The following is a 24,952-nucleotide window of genomic DNA, read 5'->3' as shown; positions in this document are numbered from 1 at the left end:
TTACCATTCTAACAGGAAGCATCATTAATAAATAATCCCATCAACCTGGATCGATGCATTACAAATTCACTATTAAGTTCAGAGTTGATTGAAAGCTTCAGAGCATGAACACTAAAGTAGTACACAAATTCTACTCCCCCCCCCACATAAATTTCAGTCATCTTACCACCTAGACCCCTAGAAAACTCTCATATGCTGCTTCCTCTGTTGTTGTTGCCACTGTTGCCACAGTTCTGGCTCTGTGGTTCCAATTTTTATACTAGTGATTGGTAACGGTGAGTAAACGTCACATAACTTATTACATAGACAGCCACATGAAAACAACCAATCAGAAAGGAGCCACATAACATGGCAACACATAACATTATTCTTCACGATATGATTGCAAATTACAGCTCCCAAGATGCACCTTGATATTGTACATGTGCAAAATCTAATATACAGTACATGGAATGGGATTTCGTATTAAAGCAGAACTCTCCTCTGAGCTGACATGAAAGAATTACTTTTTTTTAAAAAAAAGTAAATAACAAATTCACCCATCACTAAGTTCACCCATCATTAATCTTAACTATGGTTAGTGGAAATTTACTACAAACCGGGTTTACAAAGCTGGTTTATTTCTACTAATCATAGTTAAGATTGATCATGGTTTAAGGTTCATAGTCCACACTATGGTTAATCTAAAATGGAAGCAGAAGCCATGTTGAGGAGGAGAGGAGAGTGTGTGCGCCTGTGCTAAACCAAGGATGGTGAAATCCATCTCACAAGTAGCGTGTGATATAGGGGACTCGGCCTGCACTGGCTGACATCCTTCACATGGCTCTTGCTGCCCCTAATGCTGCTCCTCCCAGTCTCTCCTGAGTCTGTTTCTCCATGCTGAGAGAGGCTTGGAACTCTGTGCCTCTCTCAGCAGTGAGAAAGGCAAAATGGGGAAGCAAGGCTGGTGAGGCCACTGGGCATGGCCACACTCACTGACATCATCCAGCCTCACCTTCCCATTGTGCTAAACCATGGCTTAGTGTTGCAGGCAAACTGGCTCTATGTTCTTCACAGGATCAAGCTTACTCTAGTTTCAATCCTACGCATACTTATTGTATATGAGAATTCCATCAAAATCAGTAGTTCCAAGCAAACTTAGATGGGTTTGTGCTGTACATTGGTGCTAAATAATGGTTAGGTAGCAGTAGCAGCATGATTAACTTATGAAATTCACTGCTACATGATGTGGTGATGACCTCTAATTTATTATTATATGAGTAGTTATTATTTTTATAGTGCCATGCATATGGTTCTTTTCGAAGAGTGAGAGGAGTGGTCCTTATCCTGAGAGGTTCACAGTTTCGAAAATGGATGCAAAGAAGACAATGGAGGAAGGGTTGGGAAATGGAGGCAGAGGTAGAAAAAAGAAGAAGAGCACGCCATCTTTTCAGTTACGTGTCTTTAGGCGTAGTTATAGTAGGGGATTGTGCCAAAAGCTCATGGAAAAAAGCTATTTAGATCAGGGATGGGCAAAAGGTAGGTTGAGATTGACTGATAGGTCTCTGAATGATTTGCAGTAACTTGGCAAGGGTTTCTGATTCCCAATTGTTTAACAATAGCCAATAAAAATGTAAGCAAAAACTAAAAAGTATTTCCTGCCATGGCAGCCCTGGTGTCAATCATTTATCTCTCTGCTTCAACACTCCTCACCTGTAAAGGAGCTGACTTTGTGCAGCCCAATTAAGCAATACTGGAGGTGTTCGAGAATCCCTGATCTATAGTAACTCAGACAGAGATTTTTATGTATATGCTGTCCCAGAGATGAGTTGCAGTAGAGAACTGCCTCCATTCTCTTAACCGGTACCTTGCATCTTGCTTTCCTTTCTCCCCACCACTGCCACCCGCAAAACAAGATCCCACTAGCCTGAAGCCTGCCCACCACAGGTTCTGATAACACTGAAAAAGGATTTCCTCCTTGGAGGATGACTCTATTGATGGCCATTAGTTGCAATGGCTAGATGGAACCTTCATATTCAGAGAATGTGTACCTCTGAAAACCAGGTGCTGGATAAACAACGTGTGTGTGTGTGTGTGTGTTGGTCTTCACATCCTGCTCCCCAGAAACATCTGCCTGGTCACCATTGAAAACATAATGCAAGACTAGATGGACCATTGGTGTGATCCCTCAGGGCTCTTCTTATGCTCTTAAAGGGGGAAATAAAAAGACAATCAAAGAGATGCAAAGTAGGGGTGTGCATGGACCCCCCACTCCGCTTCACTTTCAGATCTGCCATTTTCGGATCGGGCCGCTCCGCCCCGCCCCCACTCCACCTGTGCCCACTCTGCTCCGCTCGGAGCTCCGGATCCGGATCGGAGCTCCGTTCCCCCCCCATGGGGGGGTTACCGGGCCCTGCCGCCATCGCCGCCCATGCGGCGACGGCGGCAGAGCCCGGTAAGGGACCAAGGGAGAGGGGGACCTTACCTGCCTCCGTCCGCTGTCCATCGCCATCTTCAATTGAGCCCGCAGTTCCACCAGGAAGTCTGGGCCGCAAGCGGCCCAGACTTCCTGGTGGAACCGCGGGCTCAATTGAAGATGCTGACGGACTGCGGACGGAGGCAGGTAAGGGAGAGGAGGGCGGGGGGGTTTACCGGGCCCTGCCGCTGTCTCCGCATGGGCGACAGTGACAGCGGCAGGGCCCGATAAACCCCACTTACCTTTCTGGCGGAGCTCCGGATCGAGGCGAAGGATCCACCTTCACCTCGATCCTCTCCGCCACGCTCCGCCGGCCCCCCAATCCTCTTCGCCTCCGCCTTAAGGGCAGGCGAAGCCCCCCGCTCCGCTCCTGCTTCTCCGGTCCGATTAGAAGCGGAGCACATCCCTAATGCAAAGCCCTCTAAGCAGAGTAATTTTGGCAGTTAGAACACGAGAGGGATGCAAATATCCCTCTCATGATAAAAAAAAAAAATATGTGTTTCCTAGGGGTCAGAGTAGTAGCTGAGGCTGTTGCAGAGAGTACAATGTAGGGTGTATAATATCTAGTCAGGTGCCAGGTGGGGGAGCACATCTGTTGTATTGAAACCAGTCCCGTCTGTGTTTCTAACGGTGACATCAGCAGCTGGTTATTTTACCCTTGGGCTGTTTCTGCTGTGCAGTGAAGACGAGAGGTGCCACATGGGTGCTTTTGTCCCAGAGGGCAACATTTCGTTATAGCATTGCACCATTAAACCCGGATGATTTTGCTTCCTGTCTTGAGAACGTAAACCACTTTTTGAAGCAGGCTTAGAGAGTCTGTAGTTCTATGCTGGTGGTAAGTAAGCCAAGATGAGGCCTTTTCATGATGGCTGAAATGAATAAATAACCAACATGGAGCAGCAGAGTATCTGCTGCCTGTTGCCTTATAAATAAGAAGTGAGAAAAGCATAAACAAGAAACAAATGCCACAAGGCTGTTTCATACCCCTGTGGAGTGTTCTCTGATTTCTTAACTTCAAAATCACGCAAGTGACAAAATCCAAAAGTGATGGCCTTTCTGAGCTTTATTAAGTACAAATATATATATCAATACAGCATTTCATACAAGCCTTCTCTCTACACTGATGTGCTTTCAGCTTGACTGTCTCAGTATGGCCTGACTTACAGATCTTTCCTTTAAGAGGGCTCTTCCTTCTTTTTTCATATCTACCTAAGGTTAAAGTGTCCCTAAGAAGAATGTAACCTTTTCTCTTAATCAGGTCATCATTGTCTGGGGTGGAAGTGGGGTAGCCATGTGTCCTACTTTACTTAGGGCAGTTCTCTATTTCAAAGGCATCCTCTATTTCTTGGGCTGCCCAGTTCAAGTCTGGATTAAAAATAAAGAACTGTAAGAGACAGTTGCCCACCAACAGTTAACACCTGGACAGCAAATTGAGCTGGTCTTCCTCACTAGGTTGACATACATTGCATTTCTATTTAAATTATAGTAATCATCTCTAGATTTGCATAAATACATATACATTGACATGTGCACATTTTATGCAAATCTTTGCCCTTTTTGCCCTGTTTTTAGATGATGCATTTCTTTTTTCTTGGTGATGGGTAAGTGCATCCCTAGGTGGAAGGGGTGAAGAAAGTTTTGCCCTCCCACGCAGCAGGATCAATGGGAAATCTTCATTCTATGGAAGAAAGTGGACACAGCCTTTGACTGGAACAGGGACATCACCAGCAATGAATAAAAGGGAAAGAGAAAGCAAGAAAAGTCGATAGAGCGACGCCTTGCAAAAAGTGGAAAAGTGGAAATAGAGAGGGATGTGATGAAATCAAATAAACTGAGGCCAGAAGGAAAGAAAGAAATGGCTAGATGTTTGGAACTTAGATTTTAAAAGTCTATTCAGTTATTTCCACCTCTAGACCCAGCCATCAGACGTCCATTCACTCATTGTGCAGATCTTTCTGCCGCATCCACTGCTGGCTCCCAAGTGATTCAGTCTTCAGAAAGCTTCTGTAAAGCCCTGGGACTGCTCCAGCTATGACCGATGGTGCTTTTAGTGTGGAACTGACCACTGCGTCAGGGGACCTAGAGGAATAAGAACATAAGAAGGGCCCTGCTGCAACAGACCAAGGGTCCATCTAGTCCAGCACTCTGTTCACACAGTGACCAACTAGCCGTCATCCAGGGACCAACAAAGCAGGACATGGTGCAACAGGACACCCACACCCACACACACCCATGTTCCTCAGCAACTGGGACACACAGGCTTACTGCCTCAGACACATAGCCATCAGGGCTGTTGAGATTTCTTTTTCTTCCGTCTCTTACAGCAAGCGGCAAAGCTGATTTGCTTCAGCCATCTGAGTACATCTCACGAAACGCATTGGCATTCAGTACCTTGTTACTTTTCTGCCGCCAGCCTGCAGAACACTATAATACTGTTTCATGTTCTTCATTTTCCCAAGTGGTGGGCAGTTCCAAGACAGCCTTACAGAGTTTCTTTGGGGTGGGGAAAGAGTATCGGAGATTTAAATGGTGCTTTGCAATATCTGTTTACTTACAGCCATGAAGGTTGAGATATTGAAAAAAAATATTGATATAGATATTGAACAAAAGGGAACATGCACAGGCAATGGAAGCCCCAAAGCAGCATCAGACCATCCCTCCCAGATCTTAAAAAGCTCCTTCTGTCAACCAGAAACCTCTTAGCAATCTTTCCCATCTGGAACCTTTTTTTTTTACTATTATCAGGGAAAAGAGAGAGAGAGAGAGAGAGATTTTGCAAAACAGAATCACATGTTATTGTGTGTCCTCATTTACACGTGTCTAATAGTTCACACATGTATCCAAGTGACACATGTCAAGTGCTTTTAGCTTAGAGCCACAGTGTGCAGCAGCAGGAATAAGGATGCCCAAATGGGGGAAAGCAATAGACCTAAAACTGATCTCTTTAAGATGGAGAATTAACAATAAGACAAGAGCAGAGATTATAATAATCATCTATAGTTTATTAAAAAAAACAGGCATATTCAAATGGAACTGGCAGCTTTCTAGTTAACGCTATGGAGGTGTCTGCTGATGTAGAGGAAGATGAAGATTGATGGAGTAGCGTGTGTGTGTGGGGGGTTAGATGGGAGGAGGCGAGGCTGCTCCAAATGAGGCAATAGGAGGGCACAAAAGATTAGATAGACATGTGAAGGGTCTAATTGGGATGGCAATCGGGACCTGAATGCAGATAACTTGACTTAAAGCTTATTAGGGTTAGTAGAAAGAAAGAAGGAAAGATTAAAGGGAGAGAAAGGATTCAGACACAACAAAACAAAACGAAAACCCAGCCCAAAATGTTCATTTCCGTTGTAGGCTAAAGCATGAAAATGCGCATTTTCGGAGGGATTTGTGTATTTTCACAGGTGCAAATTTGCACAAATTTGAATTGTGGAAATCCAGGAAACAGGAACCCCCACACACCCTGATTCCATCAGTGAGTGGATGATGGAATGAAAGGCACCTGGCCATCTGTGAAACACAGACGGAATGGGTTTTGCAAAATCCATACATCCCTACTTTGGACTCTTCTGGTGAATGAAGCAGTCTGCAGCTGTCCCATCACACAACAGCTGTCTGAAGTGCTCTGCTCTTTACCTCTCTCCTTACCTGCTGAACTGCTCAGAAAAGAAGTGGGTGGTGATGGTTATGCATGCCTGGAGGGTTCCCTGGAGAGAGAGTTCCCAGAATCCTTCCTACCATTTCTGCCTTCTCTCCGGAGCTTTGGTTACAGTAAGGAGGCTGGCTTAGTACACAGGCTTTGACAAGATCTATTCAGTTTCATACCAGTCCTGGAGGTTTCTAATTCTACAAATGTACTTGATGGCTGAGGTTATGTTGCTGAAGCTGCTCTGACAATTCCTTCCTTTTAAATGTGTGGGCTTGCAAGCTGGTATGTTTCTGAATTGCTAGGCTGCAGGTCAATGCTGTTATCCTTCCATAAAAGTTGTTGTGAGCCCTGATCACTTTCTTTGAAGGAGGCCAGCTGTGTCTCAAGTAACCTCCCTTCATCCTGGGAAAGTCATTAGATACAGTATAAAATCCACTTGTTTCCAAGCTCATTGATTCACTAGACAGTGACTGGTGTCTGATATTATGAGTTTTTACTGCCTGGTGAAGACTGTCTCTCCTGAATTAATGGCATGCATTAATCATACAGTAATGCTTCTTTGCTTTGCTGCATCACAGCCTACAATTCAAATTATTCTCCTCTGACTATGGTATTGTCCTGTAGGGTGAGGGCATTCCTAGGTCAACTAGATCACCCCAAATCCTACGTACACTTGAGAAACAATATAGGATTCTTGTAGTAAAGATGACTATATTTTCTGTTATTGGCTTAGCATATATTACACACACTTACACACACACACCAGTATTGGCCACAACAAATGAGACATGTGGAACTCCCTGCCAAGGGTGGCTAGGTTTGCTCCTCCTCCTGTCCTTCTGCCGGCAGGCAAATACTTCTTTATTCAAGCAGGATTTTGGCATGTAAATGGTTCTGTTGGGCTGGATGCTCTTTTTATCCCATTATTGTTGTGTGTTGTTTTAGTTGTGTTTTAATGCATTTGTGTTATTACTGTTTTAATAAAGTGTACTAAGCCAGCCTCCTTACTGTAACCAAAGCTCCTGAGAGAAGGCAGAAATGGTAGGAAGGATTCTGGGAACTCTCTCTCCAGGGAACCCTCCAGGCATGAATAACCATCACCACCCACTTCTTTTCTGAGCAGTTCAGCAGGTAAGGAGAGAGGTAAAGAGCAGGGCACTTCAGACAGCTGTTGTGTGATGGGACAGCTGCAGACTGCTTCATTCACCAGAAGAGTCCAAAGTAGGGATGTTTGGATTTTGCAGTCCAGTCAGCTTCTATACATGACATGGGAGAGATGCCACCTTGTCCTTTGTTTCAGGCAACAAAATGTCTCCTACTCCAATTCCTGTTCTAGATTTATTAATTTGTCTGTTATTTTTGCTTCAGCAAGGATATAAACAGTGCAGAGCTTCTGGCTTCAGATGCAAAATGGACCCAGCTTGTCCCTTCCCTCTCTTAAAAAAAGAAAAAAAAAATCAGGAGGAGATGGAAAACAGTAGCTTGTTGGCACTAAGGCAGAACCTAACAAGGCCAGTTGGTGTGGCTTTCAAAATGCTGCCCTGCAGCGACTGTCTTAGATGAGTCCTTCATCCTAGATCTCATTGCTTTCCCCAGCTTGTGACCACCTAATCTCTCCACCTGCCCCTGTTCTCCCTTTTTCTTCCTGTCCCTTTGCTCTCTTCCATTTCAGCATCCAATCACTCATTATATCTTGGCAGGAGTGTGGTAGACATAATAAAAGCCCTCAGCATTGATCCATCAGCTCATCCAAAGCTTTATGATGAAAAGCAAAGAAGAAGGAGGCAGTGAAAAGAAAAGGGAAGGGTGTCTATTTCGGTTCCACTTCTTGGTGGCATCTCTGTGCTCCAGTTCTGTTCCACAGGGTTAAATGCTTTGACAGGTGCTTTAACCAATGGTTAAAGCAGGAGGGGCTCCCCTTTCCCACCCTGTAAGTAAGCTTTCTGTGAGGTCGGTGTTCAGTAGCGACAGACCGCATAAAAAGAAGACAGGAAGCTTAACAATAGCAACAGTGATAAAATCAGTACAGTCACAGCTAGCTTGTTGCAGAGGTGGGCCACTTGTGGTCCTCCAGATGTTTTGGCCTACAACTCCCACAATTCCTCACCACTATGCTGGCTAGAGCTGATGAGAGCTGTAAGCCAAAACATCTGGAGGGCCACACGCTGTCCACCCTGTTGTCGTGCAAAAGTGGGCAAGCTGCAGCCCACTAGCCACATGTGGCCCTCAGCTTGGTTTTAAAATCCCTCAGCAGGTGATTGTTTCAGACCTCTGGGAAGAGTAATCTGTGAAGTAGCAGTGGAGAAAGAGACGAAGAAGATGTTGGCACAAAGAGAGAGAAAGACTAAGAAGTGCCTCACCCATTTTGGGGTCTTGTCCCCTATGGATTATTGGGGAGGGTATGCCATCCTTGGCAGAAAGAAGGTTCCCCAGCCATGCATTATACTATGTGGTATCTCAGAAAGGCGCAATGTCAAATCTGGCTGAACAGTGCTGGGAGTTCAAAGAGAGGCTTTCACGCAAACCGACGCATGCAGTACACAAGCCAACCCATTGATAAACTCTAGCTGGGAATGTGTGGGTCAGGGTTAAGGACACATCTCTTTCCCAGTTTTGTACGGGCAAAATGGGAGGGAGCCAATTACTCGGTCTCCAGCAAGTTATTGATTGAGCTGCTGCTGCTGCCTATCGAATCCCAGGCCACGTCCACCCGGCTTGTGGTGTTCTGACCCCCCTTCACCCCCCCCACTCTGTAGCAGCACGTGGATGGCAGCCAGATGAGGCGACACAGGCCTATAGATCAGTCCGCTCCCTCGTCCCCGTCACTATGGCAACCACTCACGGCGGCTGCGGCTGCTACTGCAGTGCTGTTTACCTGGCCCCATTTATTCTCCTCAGCAGTCTCCTTCCACTCCCCTGGTTACGATTACCTTGGCACGATATTGGCAAAGTGCTCAGCGGACGTGAAATATTGATGGTGGGGGTGGGAGAGGCATGAGCCAGTGGAGGCTGGTGGCTCGGATTTTGGTGGAGCTGTAAATCCATTTTAGGTTTCAGTCAGAACCAGCCAGAACTCTAAAGTTAGGTGACCATATGGAAAGGAGGACAGGGCACCTGTATCTATAACAGCTGTATAGAAAAGGGAATTTCAGCAGGTGTCATTTGTATATATGGAGAACCTGATGAAATTCCTTCTTCATCACAACAGTTAAAGCTGCAGGAGCCCTGCCCTCTTGACCAGATACAAATGAAGGCAGGGCTCCTGCAGCTTAACTGTAGTGATGAAGAGGGAATTTCACCAGGTACTGCATGTATACAAATGATACCTGCTGAAATTCCCTTTTCTATACAACCCTTAAAGATACAAGAGTCCTGTCCTCCTTTCCATATGATCATCCTATCTAAAGGAGCTATCCAAGGTACTCGATCTTATCCCACAAACATGTTCAGCACCTTGGATAGATCCTTCAGAGTTCTGGCTGTTACTGACTGAAACCCAGAGCGGATTTACAGACCCAACGAAATCGGAAGCACCAGCCTCTACTGGCTGGCCTGGGCTGTTTTGCTGCTTGCTGTGTGGGGTAGCCCCTGTGTCCTGGATATCATACTTGGACCTGTCATCTTCGTCAGCAGAACCAGACAAATGGTGATAAAAAGGACTTGGGAGATTGGTGCAATGTCTGTGTAAAAAATTCTTCCATAGCCCCCGCCCCCACCACCCCAAGTGTGCCTCAGTAGGTTGCTGGGTGCCCCCTCTCCTATCCATGTAAAGTGCAGCATGTTATTATTTGCAACATGTGGCTAGTACAATCTGAGTATTGGCTCCCAATTAGTTTGGGGGCACAATTTAAGTTGCTGGTTACCACTGTCAGCCATGCTAGCTGGGGATGATGGGAGTGTAGTCCAAAACATCTGGAAAGCACCAGGTCAAGGAACAGTGCCTCATATAGTTCGAACTGAGGGTAGCAAACGGCCACCTTTTCCCATAGTGAGAGACAGTGTGGGGTAGTGGTTAGAATGTCAGTCTAGGAACAGGGAGACCGGGTTCAAATCCCCACTCTGCCATGAAACTCACTGGGTGACCTGGGACCAGTCTCAGTCTCTCTCTCTCTCAGACTAGCCCAGCTTCCCCAATCTGGTGCCTGTGATATGTGGATACTACAGTGCCCTCCCCCAATGCATTGGATATTGGACTACACATCTAGAGGGCACCAGATTGGGGAAGGCTGGTCTAACCTCCCTCACAGGATTGTTGTGAGGGTAAAATAAGGGTGGGGGAGGATCATGTACTCTGCCTGAGCACCTTGGAGGAAGGGCGGTATAAAAATATAATAAATAAAAAGAGGAGCCTGCCCACTAGTTGAAATCATCAAGTGAGGCCTTGCTTCATGTGGTGCGGCCCACCAGTATTAGAGGTTTAGCTGGCTGTGACAAGGGATATAACAGGGCCTTTCCAGTAGCAGAACCCAGGCTCTGGAATCTGTTGCAGTGTGAAGGCCTTCCATTTTAGGAACGACTGTGAATGGTTTTACTGAATTTTGGTTGACAGGTTGTTGCTTTTATTGCTGCTGCTGCAGAATTATTTTTCTGGGTATTGCTACTCTATTCTTTTAAATAATGGTATTTGGCAGTTACATTGTATCTTGGTTGTTGTTTTTAAAACATCTATGTAAATTGTATTTCTTTTGCATTGTGTTTCATTATGATTATGCATTTTGTAGTTTAATTAACATCTGCTTTGTGAGGGTTTTACCCTGAAAAGTGGGCTATTAACTATTAAATGAATGAATGAATTCAGAAATAATTGAATTTTCTTGGTTTGTCATCTTGAACTTTTTGGAAAGGTGGGATGTAAATGTTCTAAAAACAAACAAACACACACATAGAGACCCCTCCTCCTGGAGATAATTTGGGCACCACAGTACAGGCAGTTCCTTGGGCTTACAACACTGTTTTATTCTATTGGGCCATTGCTTTTTATTTTATGTTTGAATATTAGAATTGTCTTTTTGTTTTTGTTTTATACTGCATGTTGCTTTTGAAGGCCTTTGCGTGGAGAGGTTACCCATAAATACAAATTCAGACAAATTAATAATAATTTCCCACTGCCCATTGGGTGCTTCTTGTATTTTATCTTGAACAGGCCAAGGTCAAAGGCAGGATATTGGTCAAGATGAGTCATTGGTCTAAAGCAGTAATGCTTCCTCTTTTTTCTTTTTAAAGAAATAGAATGAGGTGGAGGAAATATCCAGATCTTAAAAAAATAGTCTAGTATGGGGGAAACCAATTTGCCTATGAACTGGATGAAGTAAGGAAGAGGGAGTGACCTCTGTCCTGAAGGGCTCAAACACAAGATTTGGCGACCTGGAAGGAAGATATAAGTTTAGGAATCCCAGTTCTATTAACATTTTTGTAACAAACAAGGTATTCAAGAGATACAATACTAGAGAAAGTAATAACAGAGTACAACAAATGCTAGCTATTACATGCAGCATTCCTGTCCCTCTATAAACACATACTGCTACCCTGGCGTCTGCTTTAGTCATAGCTTTTTGTTTTGGGTCATATTACACTGTACCCATCAGACAGAGATGGGTCAGCAAATGCAGCTCCCCGATTAACCCATAACCAGACAGGAAGCATCTCAGCTACTTTGGCGTGAATAATACTAGAATCATAACACATGGTCTTATATCATGTTCTTCCATGCCACCAATGTGGCTAAGGTAATCTGTGGTTGTTCCCATTGTACATGTTGATGCTTGCCTGCGGGGAGCCCACCTTGCCTTCTCTACTGGGGAACTCTACCAAGAATTCAAACCTGGGACATCATGTAAATTGGGAGTTGTTCTGCCTGTGGCGAGGGCTCCTCCTGTAGCCCCTGCACTCCTGACACTTCTGACTGGTCCTTGAGGCATGCGGGGGGGGGAGGAAGATAAATGCCCCATGATGTATCTGATTTCTGTGAGCTGCTGTGGCCAAGTGGTTAGGGAACTGCTCTGCAGTGTTTGTAGTGTGGAGCTCACTCTTGTTTGCCCCGGACAAGGGTTTTGGGGTGGTGGGTTTTTGGTTTTGGTTTTTTGAGGGGTCACGGAGAAGACATGCTGCTTCCAAATTGGTGAAGGCCACCAATTTGGATGGCTTTAAAAAAGCAGTTAGACAAATTCCTGGAGGAGAAGGCTATCAATGGGTACTAGTTCTGATGCCTCCAGTATTAGAGGCACTAAGCCTCTGTACACCAGTTGCTGGGGAACATGGGTGGGAGGGTGCTGTTGTGGGTTTCCGATGGGCAACTTGTTGGCCTCTGTGTGAACAGAATGCTGGACTACATGGACCTTTCGTTTGATCCCACATGGCTCTTCTTATATTTTCCTGATGGTCTTGAACTACCATCTCTTACTTCCTAACCTTGTGCCCAAGTCAGTAAGCCACTAAAGGTTGCTGCTCTCAGTATGTGTCTCTGGATCCCCTTGTTGTGTGCCTTGACCCCTCCCTTTCCCTGCTTGGCAAAAGGATTTTTGTCTTCCAAGGCTGAATCTTGAATCTTTGATCCATGAAGTCCATGTGCGCTCTCTGTAGGCCTTCTGACCCAGGAGCTATGTCATGTGTGCTCTCCTTCCTTTCCTTGTGTTTTGTGCTCCAAAATGGTGCTTGGGAGCATCACAAATGGACTGAAACTCCGCCTGAAGGGATCCTGGGAGCTGGCAGTAGTATGGTCATTGCTGCCTGTGTCACTGGAGTTGGCAACTGGGGATGCTATGGTATTGATTTTCATGTTGTGTTGTGATTCAGGGGTGTGTATTGGGGGTATCACCCAACAATCGTGAGTTCATTGGCTTCCTTTGGGTATGTGCTGGGGGCATCTGGGCATTGTTGACTGCTGTTGTCTAGCATTCTTTCAGGGGTACCGGGGAAGTCTATTGGCCATTTTAAAAATATTTGAGGATTTTCTGCATAGTGTGTTTCCCCCTCACCCCCTGGGCTGAGCACATGTACTTGTATGGATATGGTGGGCATTCTGCTGACATAGTGCCAACATATCGCTCTCCCCATGGCATAATTGGTGTATAGAATCATAGAATCATAGAATAGCAGAGTTGGAAGGGGCCTACAAGGCCATCGAGTCCAACCCCCTGCTCAATGCCGGAATCCACCCTAAAGCATCCCTAACAGATGGTTGTCCAGCTGCCTCTTGAAGGCCTCTAGTGTGGGAGAGCCCACAACCTCCCTAGGTAACGGATTCCACCGTCGCACTGCTCTAACAGTCAGGAAGTTTTTCCTGATGTCCAGCTGGAATCTGGCCTCCTTTAACTTGAGCCCGTTATTCCGTGTCCTGCACTCTGGGAGGATCGAGAAGAGATCCTGGCCCTCCTCTGTGTGACAACCTTTTAAGTATTGGAAGAGAGCTATCATGTGACATGTTCCCCCCACCCCTTTGTGTGGGTCCCATGCAGTGTTGGGCCCCATGTACCACCACATTTCAGCTGGGGACACAATGGTGTGTCCTCTTGTTGGTTCGGGGGGGGGGATCATTCACTCCCAAACCCCTGCTCTGGTGTATAGGATTGTTCTGTTACTTCTTTGATATGCCTGTAGAATTCTGTCCTGAGAAGGTACATTTTAAAATTCTCACAATTAAAATTCCTCAGAGGAATTTGCCATCCACAAGCTCCATCCATCCACCTCCTCCTATAAATATGTGGTGTGGTGTGTGTGTGAGTGTGTGTGTGTGTGTACTCCCTGTCCCATATTGGATAGCAAAGTTCCATTCAGGCAGAGCACACAGGGCATTTTTCATGTCAAGAATGCCATTGAGCTTAGACTGTGCCACTTGCCAATTTAGTTAACACAGGACAGAAATAGAGTGTTTCCACCTGTTTTTTTTTAAAAAATGTATTTATTACCATATATACAAAATATATGGTAATAAGCAAAAAAGGTTTTCTACTGTGCCTAATGTTACAATAACCAATATGTCAATTGAGCGTGTTACAAAATATAAATACCTAGAAACTTGGCTCAATGAAGGTAATGAACAAAAAAAAAAGTTAATTGCAAGGATAGAGATGGCAAGAACAGCGTTTGTCAAAATGAAACAACTGCTTTGTAATCAGGACCTTAATCTTACACTAAGGACTTGGATGGTAAGATGCGATGTGTTTTCAATATTATTTTATGGAGTGGAGGCTTGGACCCTTAAGAAAAACAATTTGAGCAAAAACAAATCTTTTGAAATGTGGATATACCGATGCACGTTGAAGATACCATGGACTGACCGAATAACAAACGAGTATGTACTACATAGGGTAAACAAAGCAACAGAATGAATAAATACCATCAAAAGAAGAAAACTGCAATATCTTGGTCATGTTATTCAAGAAAAATACACCATACTTCAACTTATTAATCAAGGGAAAACTGAAAGAAAAAGATAGTGGGAAAAAGACGAACATCATGGCTAAAGAACTTGAGGGGATGGTATAGCTGTACTTCTATATAATTATTTAGAGCAGCTGCGTCAAAAAAAGAAGAAGCTGTAATGATAGCTAACCTCTGATAGGAGAAGGCACCCTAAGAAGAAGAAGACCTGGGTTTTTGAAAAGCCAACCCCATTTATTCATTGTTCATGACATATCGCTTAGGCTCATTAAATAAAACAAAGGTGATTAATGCTAGATAGAAAGAAGAAAAGAGCCATTAAAAATATATATGAATGCACATACTGTTGTAGCTTTTGCTTTCATTTTACAGATATGGGAAATACAACACACACACACACACACACACACACACTCCCAAACCAGTATAACCATCGCTTGCAAAAATGGCCTCCAGCCTCTGCTAGCAGCTGGCTCTTTCTGCAAAGGTGTTGCTTTACTTTCCCCCATTTGCTTTGCTTGCCTCTGCTAAGCCAGGACACACATTTTTATTCTGAGTTCTTTTGTGTGCCATTTTATTTTCCCAAATGTACTGAGCCGACTGGCTGGGTAGCCACCCCCACCCCCCTGCACTTCATGTTGGGGGTATTTGCATGTGTGTGGTGTGTGTGTGTGTGTGGAGAGTGCGGGTTCCTGCTGGGCTCCCCAGTCAGGGAGCTGTGCGTCTCTCCTGACACAACGCAGGCTGCAATTTCCGGCAGGCGTTTGAGGTCCCCGACATCTGCATAATGTGCGCTGGTCTCCTAGCAACCAGGAACAGCTGTCTGACATTTCCAAGATTAAACTGTAACTATACACGGCCATTGCCAAGGAGCCGTGGGACAGATAGGCCTTTCCTGGCTCTTTCCAAGCCGTTTATGTTTTACTCATTTCCTGCTCCGAGGAAGGAGGTTTGAGATTGTGAGGCGAGGCCACCGTTGCTGCTGAGAAGGCAGATTATGCACATACATGTTTTGTTTGGGAGGGAGGAAGGGAGGGGGCCCAACACAGAAGCAGACATAAAATTCATGAGCAGATTCCCCCCTTTCCCTGCTGGGCCTTATTGTTAAAAAAAAAAAAAAAAAAACTGCCGTTCGAGTTTTGGGTCCCTATCTGCCTAACCAATTTGAAGTAACAGGAAAAGATGCCCCCACCCACCATTTCAACATGATTAATCTAGTACAGGAGTGCAAAAACCTCAGGCCAAATCCAGCCTACCTGGGGTCACAGCCGGGCCTTCTGGAATTCCCCACACATCCTGCCCCTAGCCCCAACCTCTACCCCCAACTATTGAACATTGTTGGTTTCCTGGCTTTTGTGCAGTTTTTTCCTCCATTCCAGAAGGATGAAATGCCTCTCCGAAGGCATAGAGCTCCATTAGATGAGCATTTTATTGCACACTCGTTACTGGGCACTCACAGATTTTCACAGGTCCCTCTCATGACACTGTCTGCCTCCTGAGCACCTCCTGCCCCTTCTAGCCTTCTTCATGCAGCAGCAGCAACAACAACAACAACGGAAACACCTCAGTAAGTCTGACTTATTTTTAAAGATGGAAGTTGCCTCTATCTCCTGCTGTGTGCAGGAGAAGCAGCGTGATCAAAACAGCACACTGAATGGGCCACGTGCACATTGTTTACTTCCTCTTTCAAAAGAGGAAGTAATGAGGGACAAATGCACGGGTGGAGAAGCGACGGTAAGCAAACGCGATTTCCCTCCTTGCGATGACACTTACCTGGAGTAAGAGCTTTAAGCTCCTATCGGATAGTATTTTGACTCTGCCCCCTTTTGGATTTGGGCCTGTCCACCACTGGAATCTGCCCCCCAAGAGCATCTCTAAAAAGGAATTTGGCCTTTTGACTGAAAGTGATTCAAACACCCCTGCTGTAGAAGGATCCTTCATAGAAATTGAGGGGAAACACAACAGCATAAGGAACACACCAATTCTAAACAACTTTAGGTTGCAATTCAATGTAAACTTACTTGGGAGTAAGCCGCATTTAAACACAGTGAGACTTAACTTCTGAGATTGTACTCCCCGTCAACAATCCTAAACACACTTTCTTGGGAATATGTCCCATGAAACTTTGGGACTGACTCCTCCTGAGTAAATATGCCAAGGGTCGAGCTGTAAGTAAATGAGTCCACATGGGCCAGTTCATTTTGTCCTGAAAAAAGACTTGGCTTCACATACCAACTCAGCTCTGGACTAAAAGCTCAGGATGTTCAAGAAGGTAATTTAATATGTGTTAGATATCCCTTTGCATCCTGTAAGTAACCATCCTGTTGGGGTCACCATCAGGGCAGTTAAAGGGTGGGTTTTCCCCTGCTCAGATACTGGAGGCTTATGAATGAATGATAGATTCTTATTTGTTGGTACACATCCAAGTGTCTAAGGGCATCTGTGGTGTCAATGGGAGGCCTTGGGCAAGCCATGGAGGGCCAAACGAGATAAGATGGTGGCGATCCATGCTCTTTAATTATTTTATTTATTGCAATAAGCAGCTGTCAGGGGGGCAGTTAGGATTGGAGCCACAGCTCATGCATGTCTTCCACTCTTTCTTCCATGCTGTTTTCCTCCATGCTGTGTTCCTAATTGTGGTCCCTAAATGCCCCCCTCCAGCTGCTTATTGCAAAAATAAAAATAAAAATCTGAGCATGGATCTCCACCTTCTAGTCTAGCAACTGCTCCCCCACAACCTGCACCCATCTACAAGCTCATTTCCCTCATTAGGGAAATGTTATGGGAGCATTATGTAATGTGTACTTTGACCCACAACCTCCTGTCTGTAAAACAGAAGCATGAAGGACTTGTTGAGTACCAGAAGTGTCATAGAGATAATAAATATTAATTCACATTAGAACAAGACTTGAAAACAAGCTGGTTAATCTTGACCTGAGGTTTTTTTTATAAGCACTAGCCGACTTTGTCAAATGCATAATGTGTGATGTATAGTAATATTTAAGAAGGATACATTAGAAATGGTACTTATGGTACCTTAAAGACTAATACAGAACGCAGCAGCTAGGGTGCTCACTGCGATGCCTGCACATATAAAACCTGTATTAAAAGAACTGCACTGGCTGCCTGTTAGCTATTGAGCCACATACAAGGTTATGTTGTTATCCTACAAAGCCCTAAACAACTTGGGACCAGGATACCTAGCAGACCGCCTTCCCTTATATGCTCCCAGACAACAACTACGATCTTCAGAGGCAAACGGAGTGCCGCCATGAAGAACCTTGTTGGCGGGCCTTCTCTGTGGTGGCACCCACCCTCTGGAGCACCCTCTGGAGGCGGAAAACATAATATCTTTTAAACGTCTCCTGAAGACATACCTGTTCACACAGGCTTTCCCTGGTTTTTAATGTAGCTGGTTTTATATTGCCTTTTTAACCTTTTAATGTTTTAAATTTGTACTTGTTATATTTTATGGTTTTTGGTTGTGCACTGCCTAGAGAGCTTCGGCTGATGGGCAGTATAAAAATGTAAATAAATAAATAAATAAATAAATAAATTTATCGTGGCATGAGCTTCCATGGACTAGAACCCACCTCGTTAGATGTATGAAGTGTTATCCTCCATTGACACAGGTATATTATTATTATATACATGGGAACAAGAAAGAAGTTTGTAAGCATTCGAGCCCAAAGGCCATAAAATACAAAAAGGCAGCAGTAATATTTTTTTTTTAATGTGAGCTAAGTGTTGTTCGTATCCATTGTAAAAGTGATTACATGTAAAAAAATCACCTTGGTCTACACCAGACTAGATCAAAATCAATAAGTGAATGAGAAGGTGCAATGTGGCAAAAGAAAATAAACCTCAACGGTGATGTTGACAAGACCAACCCAACGTGTTGCACTAGTTGTAATCTAAACCAGGTGAAAGATGAATGCATCAAACCAAAGGCCGCCGTTTTAGACTTTATTTTGAGCCAAGTAAACAACTCCTCTCATGACGCAATGCCGTGTCCCCAGCCCACCCTGAAAACCGGTGAGTTGTTTTCTTCCCCAAAGGCCGCCAGAAACATACCATCTCCACCCCACCCTGGCTGATGCTGTGCTTTATTATTGCTCTGTAATCACTGACTAACATGATGTGGGCATATATATTAGTTTTGATTTTAATTCTTCTGGTTTGTTTTTAAGCAAACAAAAGAGGGGGAAATCAACAACGTGCATTTTGGCTGCAGCTGTCAGTTCCTTTTGGCTGCTCTCTCATGCCAAGGCCAGCGGGATCCAGGAATTTATCTGCTGGTGCCAGCGAGAAATCACTGACCCAAACAAGGGAGTCAGGAGGACTTGGACTGGCGTTCTTGCCAGGGATCAGCGAGCGGCCAGAGGGAACCAAACTGCTGAGTCATCATTGCTTCAGCTGCTGCAAGCCTTTCCAGGGGACGGTGTTCCTGCTGCTGTTGCTGAGATTCCTAGGAGCTGACTGATTGCTCCTTCTATAGTCATGTAAAACACACAGACAAGTCAGAGGACTAAGAAAATACCAGCTGGGTTTGGCTTGTTGTATTAAGAAAACAGCTTGCCGGCTATGGTAAGCCAGTCTGCCCGCCTGCTCTTTTCTTCCCAGGTACCTTGTATGGAGCACTGATTCTGCCTTGCAACATTGTCCTTAAAGACAGAAGGTTCGGCTTGAACTTGGCAGACCAAGTTCAAATTCCATCACAGTAATGGGCTTTACGGGATAATAACTTTCCCAAGACCACGTAGTGGGTGGCCTTGGATAAGTCATGAGCATAAAAGAAGGCAATTAAATTTCCTGAAGATCTGAAAAGTCATAATGACAGCAGTAGCAACAAGGGCCTATAAGAACAGATGAACTGCTTTGCTGGATCAGACAAGTGATCCTCACCACTTTTTGAACTGGGAGAGGCCTGAAGAAGGCCTGTACCCCATTAGAAACAGAACGCTTGAATTGACACACACTATTCCAAAGACTATTTAAGATAAATCACCAGTCTGGGCTTTTTAAAAGTGTAAAGTCGTGGAAAATGGGTGGTGGGGGGGAAAGAGTCAGCAAGATTGTCTCATGGCTGTGGCCATTTAAGAGTCATATCTTGTTTTGTATTATGAATTTCACTTACTTTCTTTTGGTATGCCTTTGTCATACCAACAGTTATTTGGACAGCGTTTTGCTTGAAATTGGATATGCTGATCTGGTGCTTCAGGAAATTGCTGGCTGAGGTCATGGAAGGGTAGTGGAATGTTAATAAATGGGCGATATGGAATGAAGCTGAGCAGATATACACACTTTTACCTCAGGTGACTAGTGCATTTTGTTCATGTTCTCCAGTCAACAAATTAGGTGTGGGAAACTTGGGTGAAAGAAAGGCCCATTTCTCTGGTCAGGTTAGCTGTTTTTGTTCATTTCGGTTAGCTTATGACAAGTTGTTTTCGTCAGCAGATTAGCATTTAGTTTGCTTTGTTCAAGTCATCTGGCTGTATCTTACAAAATTGCTTTCCCTGCTGTTGTAGGGCCTTTAGGTATGCATACAACTTGATTTACCAGGTTCTGTGCATGTGCTATAATAGCATTCAATGAAGGTTCTACTTTTCTTTTTTTACTTTTAAGGTAACAAATTGGGAATTTTATGTAGGAGCACTATTGTGTGTTTTGGCATATGTCCTAATAGGGTGACCATATGGAAAGGAGGACAGAGCTCCTGTATCTTTAACAGCTGTATAGGAAAGGGATTTTCAGCAGGTGTCATTTGTATGTATGCAGCACCTGGTGAAATTCCCTCTTCATCACAACAGTTAAAGCTGCAGGAGTCCTGTTCTGAAGAGGGCAGGGCTCCTGCAGCATTAACTGTTGTGATGAAGAAGGAATTTCACCAGGTGCTGCATGCATACAAATGACACCTGCTGAAATTCCCTTTTCTATACAACTGTTACAGGAGCCCTGTCCTCCTTTCCATATGGTCACCCTACCTATACATGGAGAACTGTATTCAAACAGTGCTTGTCAATGGTACCCCATCAAAGTGGAGGGAGGTACTGAGTGGGGCCCTGGGCCCTGTACTCTTCAACATTCGTATTCATGACTTGGAGGAAGAGGTTGGTGCTGATCAAATTTACAAATGGCAGAAAATTGGGTGGGATAGCTAATACCTTAGAAGATAGAATCAAAATTCAAAATGATCTTGATAGGTTAGAAAACTGGGCAGAAAACAATAGAATGAAATTTAATGGAGACAAGTGCAAAGTTTTTCATTTAGGAAAAAGAAATCAAATGCACAGGTATAAGATGGGGGATACCTGGTTTGGCAGAAGTATGTGTGAAAAGGATCTTAGAGTTGTAGTTGATGACAAGCTACAGAGAGAACCGCCCAGAGAGCTCCGGCTATTGGGCGGTATAGAAATGTAATAAATAAATAAATAAATAATAAATAAGCTGAATAAGAGCCAGCAGTGTGATGCAGCTTCAAAAAAAGGCAAATGCTATTTGAGGTTGCATCAATAGAAGTATAGTTTCTAAATCATGGGAAGCACTAGTTCCACTCTACTCTGTACTGGTCAGATCCCACCTCAAATATTTTGTTCAGTTCTGGACACCACACTTTAAGAAGGATTCAATTAAATTGGAACGAGTTCAGAGAAGGACATAAAAGATGATCAAGGGACTGAAAACAAAGCCTTACAAGGAAAGATGTAAGGAACTGGGTACATTGAGAAGAGAAGATTGAGGGGGATACGATAGCACTTTCCAGGTACCTAAAGGGGTTGTTATTCAAAAGAGAGACAGAACCTGTTCTCTGTTGTCCAAGACGGACACAAAACAACCGGCTTAAATTACAGGTAGCCAGATTTCTGTTGAACATCAGGAAAAATTTCCTAACACTTAGAGCAGTCAGCCAATAGAACCAACTTCTTGGGAGGGAGTCGGCTGTCCATTGCTAAACATATTCAAGGAGAGACTGGATAGCTGTCTGTCAGGCATGCTTTCAACTGGATTCCTACACTGAGCAACAGGTTGGACTCGATGGCCTAGATGGCCCTTTCCAACTGTATGATTTTGTGATTTTATGGTGTAATACTTAAGTGTTCTGTACCTTTCTGACCTTGGATGCTAAAAAGCATCTTATTCATTCTCCCCACAGAATCCATCTTCTTGTTATTGGTATCACCAGGGAGCAGAGAGTTTGCAGATGGGAAAAACGTTTCACATGTAATGCCCTCTACGTGGATCTGCCTTTGAAGATGGCTCAGAAATTCCAATTGCTGCAAAATGCTGCAGTTGTACTGCTTACTGGGGCTTGCTTTATGGAATGCATAAAACTGGTATTTTATTCCACCTAATTCTTTCTGGGCTCAATTCAAGGTGCTGGCATTAATCTTTAAAAACTTAAATAATATGTGGTCAGGTACCTGAAGGACTGCCTCATCGCATATGTGCCTTCTCATAAGCTCAGGTCAACCAACAAGGTCTTGTTCTGTGTCTCCCCACTTTCAGAGGTGCAGCAGGTGGCCAGATTATTGCTTGCTTTTCAACAAACAGTGAAAACATTTCTCTTTAGGAGAGTTTTGGGGTTAGTAAACTGCTAGTAACAATTTTTGTTTATTTTTATTTATTTGAAAGATTTTTACGCTATTCATCAGATAAAAGGGGCGGGGGGGGGGGGGCTCCCAGAACACCTGAAAGTTCTAAAGTGGGTCTTTTATGGATGTTGTTAGTTTGTACGGCTTATTGTTTGGATTTTGTTTACGCTGGCTTGAGAAACTCTTGTAGGCCGAAAGAGCAGAGTACGTGTAACAGCAATCAATCATCGATGTGGCAGTGGTGACACAAAGCAAATCCAGATGTGGTTTCCTGAATGCATTGTTATAGGGCAGGGATGGGGAACCATTGGCCCGTGGAGTTTCCCCATCCAGATAATGGAGGCTCCACTTCTCAAAGCTACACCTCCTTGAGGAGAGAAATTCCTGATGTTATCTCCAATCAGTGATTGCCGATAACAGTGGGGATTCAGCTTTACACACCACTCGTGGTCCAGTTGGAACAAGGAGTGGTGCACAAAGCAGGGACTTGGCCAGGGTTTGAAACAGCTGCCCCTCCAAGCACCGAGTTCTTTTCTTCATGCAGGGGTAGGGCATGGCATTCCCACTGGATTGGTCCAGGGGGAATCCAGCCCCCAGACCAAGCCAAGTTCAACACCCCTGATATAGGGCCTTTTAACATGACAAGACAAATGGGGTTCATTTTAGTCTTTTGTCCAGTTTTTCATATTCTCATATTACATTTTTAGATGTTATGTGTGAAGCAGTACTTAAGTCTGTTGTATTTCCACAAGGCAGTGTCAGCAGTTAATCTGCATTGCCTATTGCACTGACATCCTAAGGGTATGATTGACTTTTCTGGTGTTTTTCATGTTATGTAACTGGTGAGTAAAAAAAAAGGACCTCAAGGACAACTTCATACATTACAGTTTTCCTATATGGAAATAATCTCCATGAGGAAAAGGCTCAATTTTGGAAATGTGAGGAATGCAGCAGAATTGTTTTCCCCATTGCAGGTACATGGGAAGCTGGCATAGTATGCATGAGTTTTCTTAAGTGTGGATTATCTGTGTAGGAAGCATGAAATTTGTGAAACAATACATGAATTTCACCACTCACTGAGGCTTCCCCATTCACTTCCAGCATTGAAATACATTCAGGCTTCTGGTTTGATGGTGGTGCTGTGCCAATACAAAAAGGTAATAAATTAAGGAATTTGAATTTGTTGATCACTTTCCACTTCCAAAGCACTCCACTAACCAAAAATGTATCATTTTCAGGGATTTGCCTATTCTGGTTCAAAATATTCCAGACAGTGCAACTTCCTTCCCTTTCTTTGGTAGACTATTCATTAGCACTCCACTGACATTTTCCTGTATATACATGACCAACCCTTCCTGGTCATACAGCTTTCTCTGTTCAGGAGGTTGCTGGCTAAGGGCCAAAACAGACATTACTTTAAATGTGTGTCTAGCAGTGATGCCTTCTTTTCATTTTTACTCTAGATAGGTGAAGGTCCCCTGATCTGGGCCTTAAAAAAATAAAATAAAACCTAACTCCCCACACTAAGGTCCCAATCCAGCTGGGAGCGCTGCTCTTATTCTAGAGTAAAAATAGGGTGGAAAAGATGTAGCTGTTAGACACACATTTAAAATAATGTCTGTTTTGGTCCTGTGTGCTCAGGGTACTTGATGCTTTCACAGTGGGTCTGATTCAAAGCTCCTTCACACCTTGGAAGAAACGCTAGTTAACGCTGGCTACCATCGCTTCGCTGTGGATATTCAGTTACTGTTTCAAACAGGAAGTAAACAAGGTGCATGAGGGCCATTCAGGCCCTGGTTGTGAACACGCTGCTTCTCCCACACACAGCAGGGGAGAGCAGCAACTTCGGTTAAAAAAATTCTTCGTAGTTTTTCTTGTGGCACAAGGAAGACCAGGAGGGGTGGAAGGTGTGCGAAAAGTAGATGACGTCATGTGAGCTACTTTCGAGGTATCTGTGAGTGCCTAGTAACGAGTGTGCAATAAAACGCACATTGGATGGAGCTTACAAAGATCTCACTGGGGTGACATACCTCCCCTCACCCAGTTATACATGATGTAATCTAGGACTGTGTCTACACCAGCTGTTTATTCCTGAATAATATTGAAGTCATCCTTACCCGGCCACATGACGTTCATCTACTCCCATGGTGATCTGGGGTCGACCCGTCAGTTATTCAGGAATATCACTGATTGCTTTTGTCACGTGTTTTTCAGCTCTCTCGCTACAATCCCGAAGTATGCGACTGGTGTCCCCCCACCCCCTTTGCAAAGCTGTTGCTGTTCAGCTCAAGTCCCTGGTACAACAAACAGCCAAACCACTGTCAGAGGTGTGTGCATGGGCTTCGGCGTGTTTCATCGCCAAGTGTTTTTTAAAACACACACACACACACACACACACAAATATATCTCTGTGCAGCAGCACATTTTTGACACAGTACCTATCCCCCCCCCCCTTGTGTTGCTACGTGTCTGCACTGGTGCACATCTCTCAGGAGTTATTAAAAAAAATCAGTGCCTGGTGCCCATATGCCTAGTCCCACCCACTTCTGCAATACACATTTGGAACTGCTGTCATGGGGCACACGTTCTCTCACGATGGCTCCCCTTTACTTCTGGGAAATATTGGTGGCGTGTGCCCCGTGAGCACCGATCGCGGAAGCTGGGAACCATCGCAGTCACCCCTCCTCCGTTGTGAAAGGGCTGTAGGTGTCGATTAGCTCTAGGTTTCTCTGGGTGAAAAGGAAGAAAAGAAGAAACAGCTGTTTGAGAGAGAGAGAGAGAGAGAGAGAGAGAGAGAGAGAGAGAGAGATCTAAGCTAAAAGCATCTGGGGGTGCCTCTATCTGGAGATTGGTTGTGAGGAAGCAGATCTGCTTTTT

This window comes from Elgaria multicarinata, chromosome 2 (assembly GCF_023053635.1).
Source record: "Elgaria multicarinata webbii isolate HBS135686 ecotype San Diego chromosome 2, rElgMul1.1.pri, whole genome shotgun sequence".
NCBI classification, from domain to species: domain Eukaryota; kingdom Metazoa; phylum Chordata; class Lepidosauria; order Squamata; family Anguidae; genus Elgaria; species Elgaria multicarinata.
Note: the sequence above shows the minus strand (reverse complement) of the source record.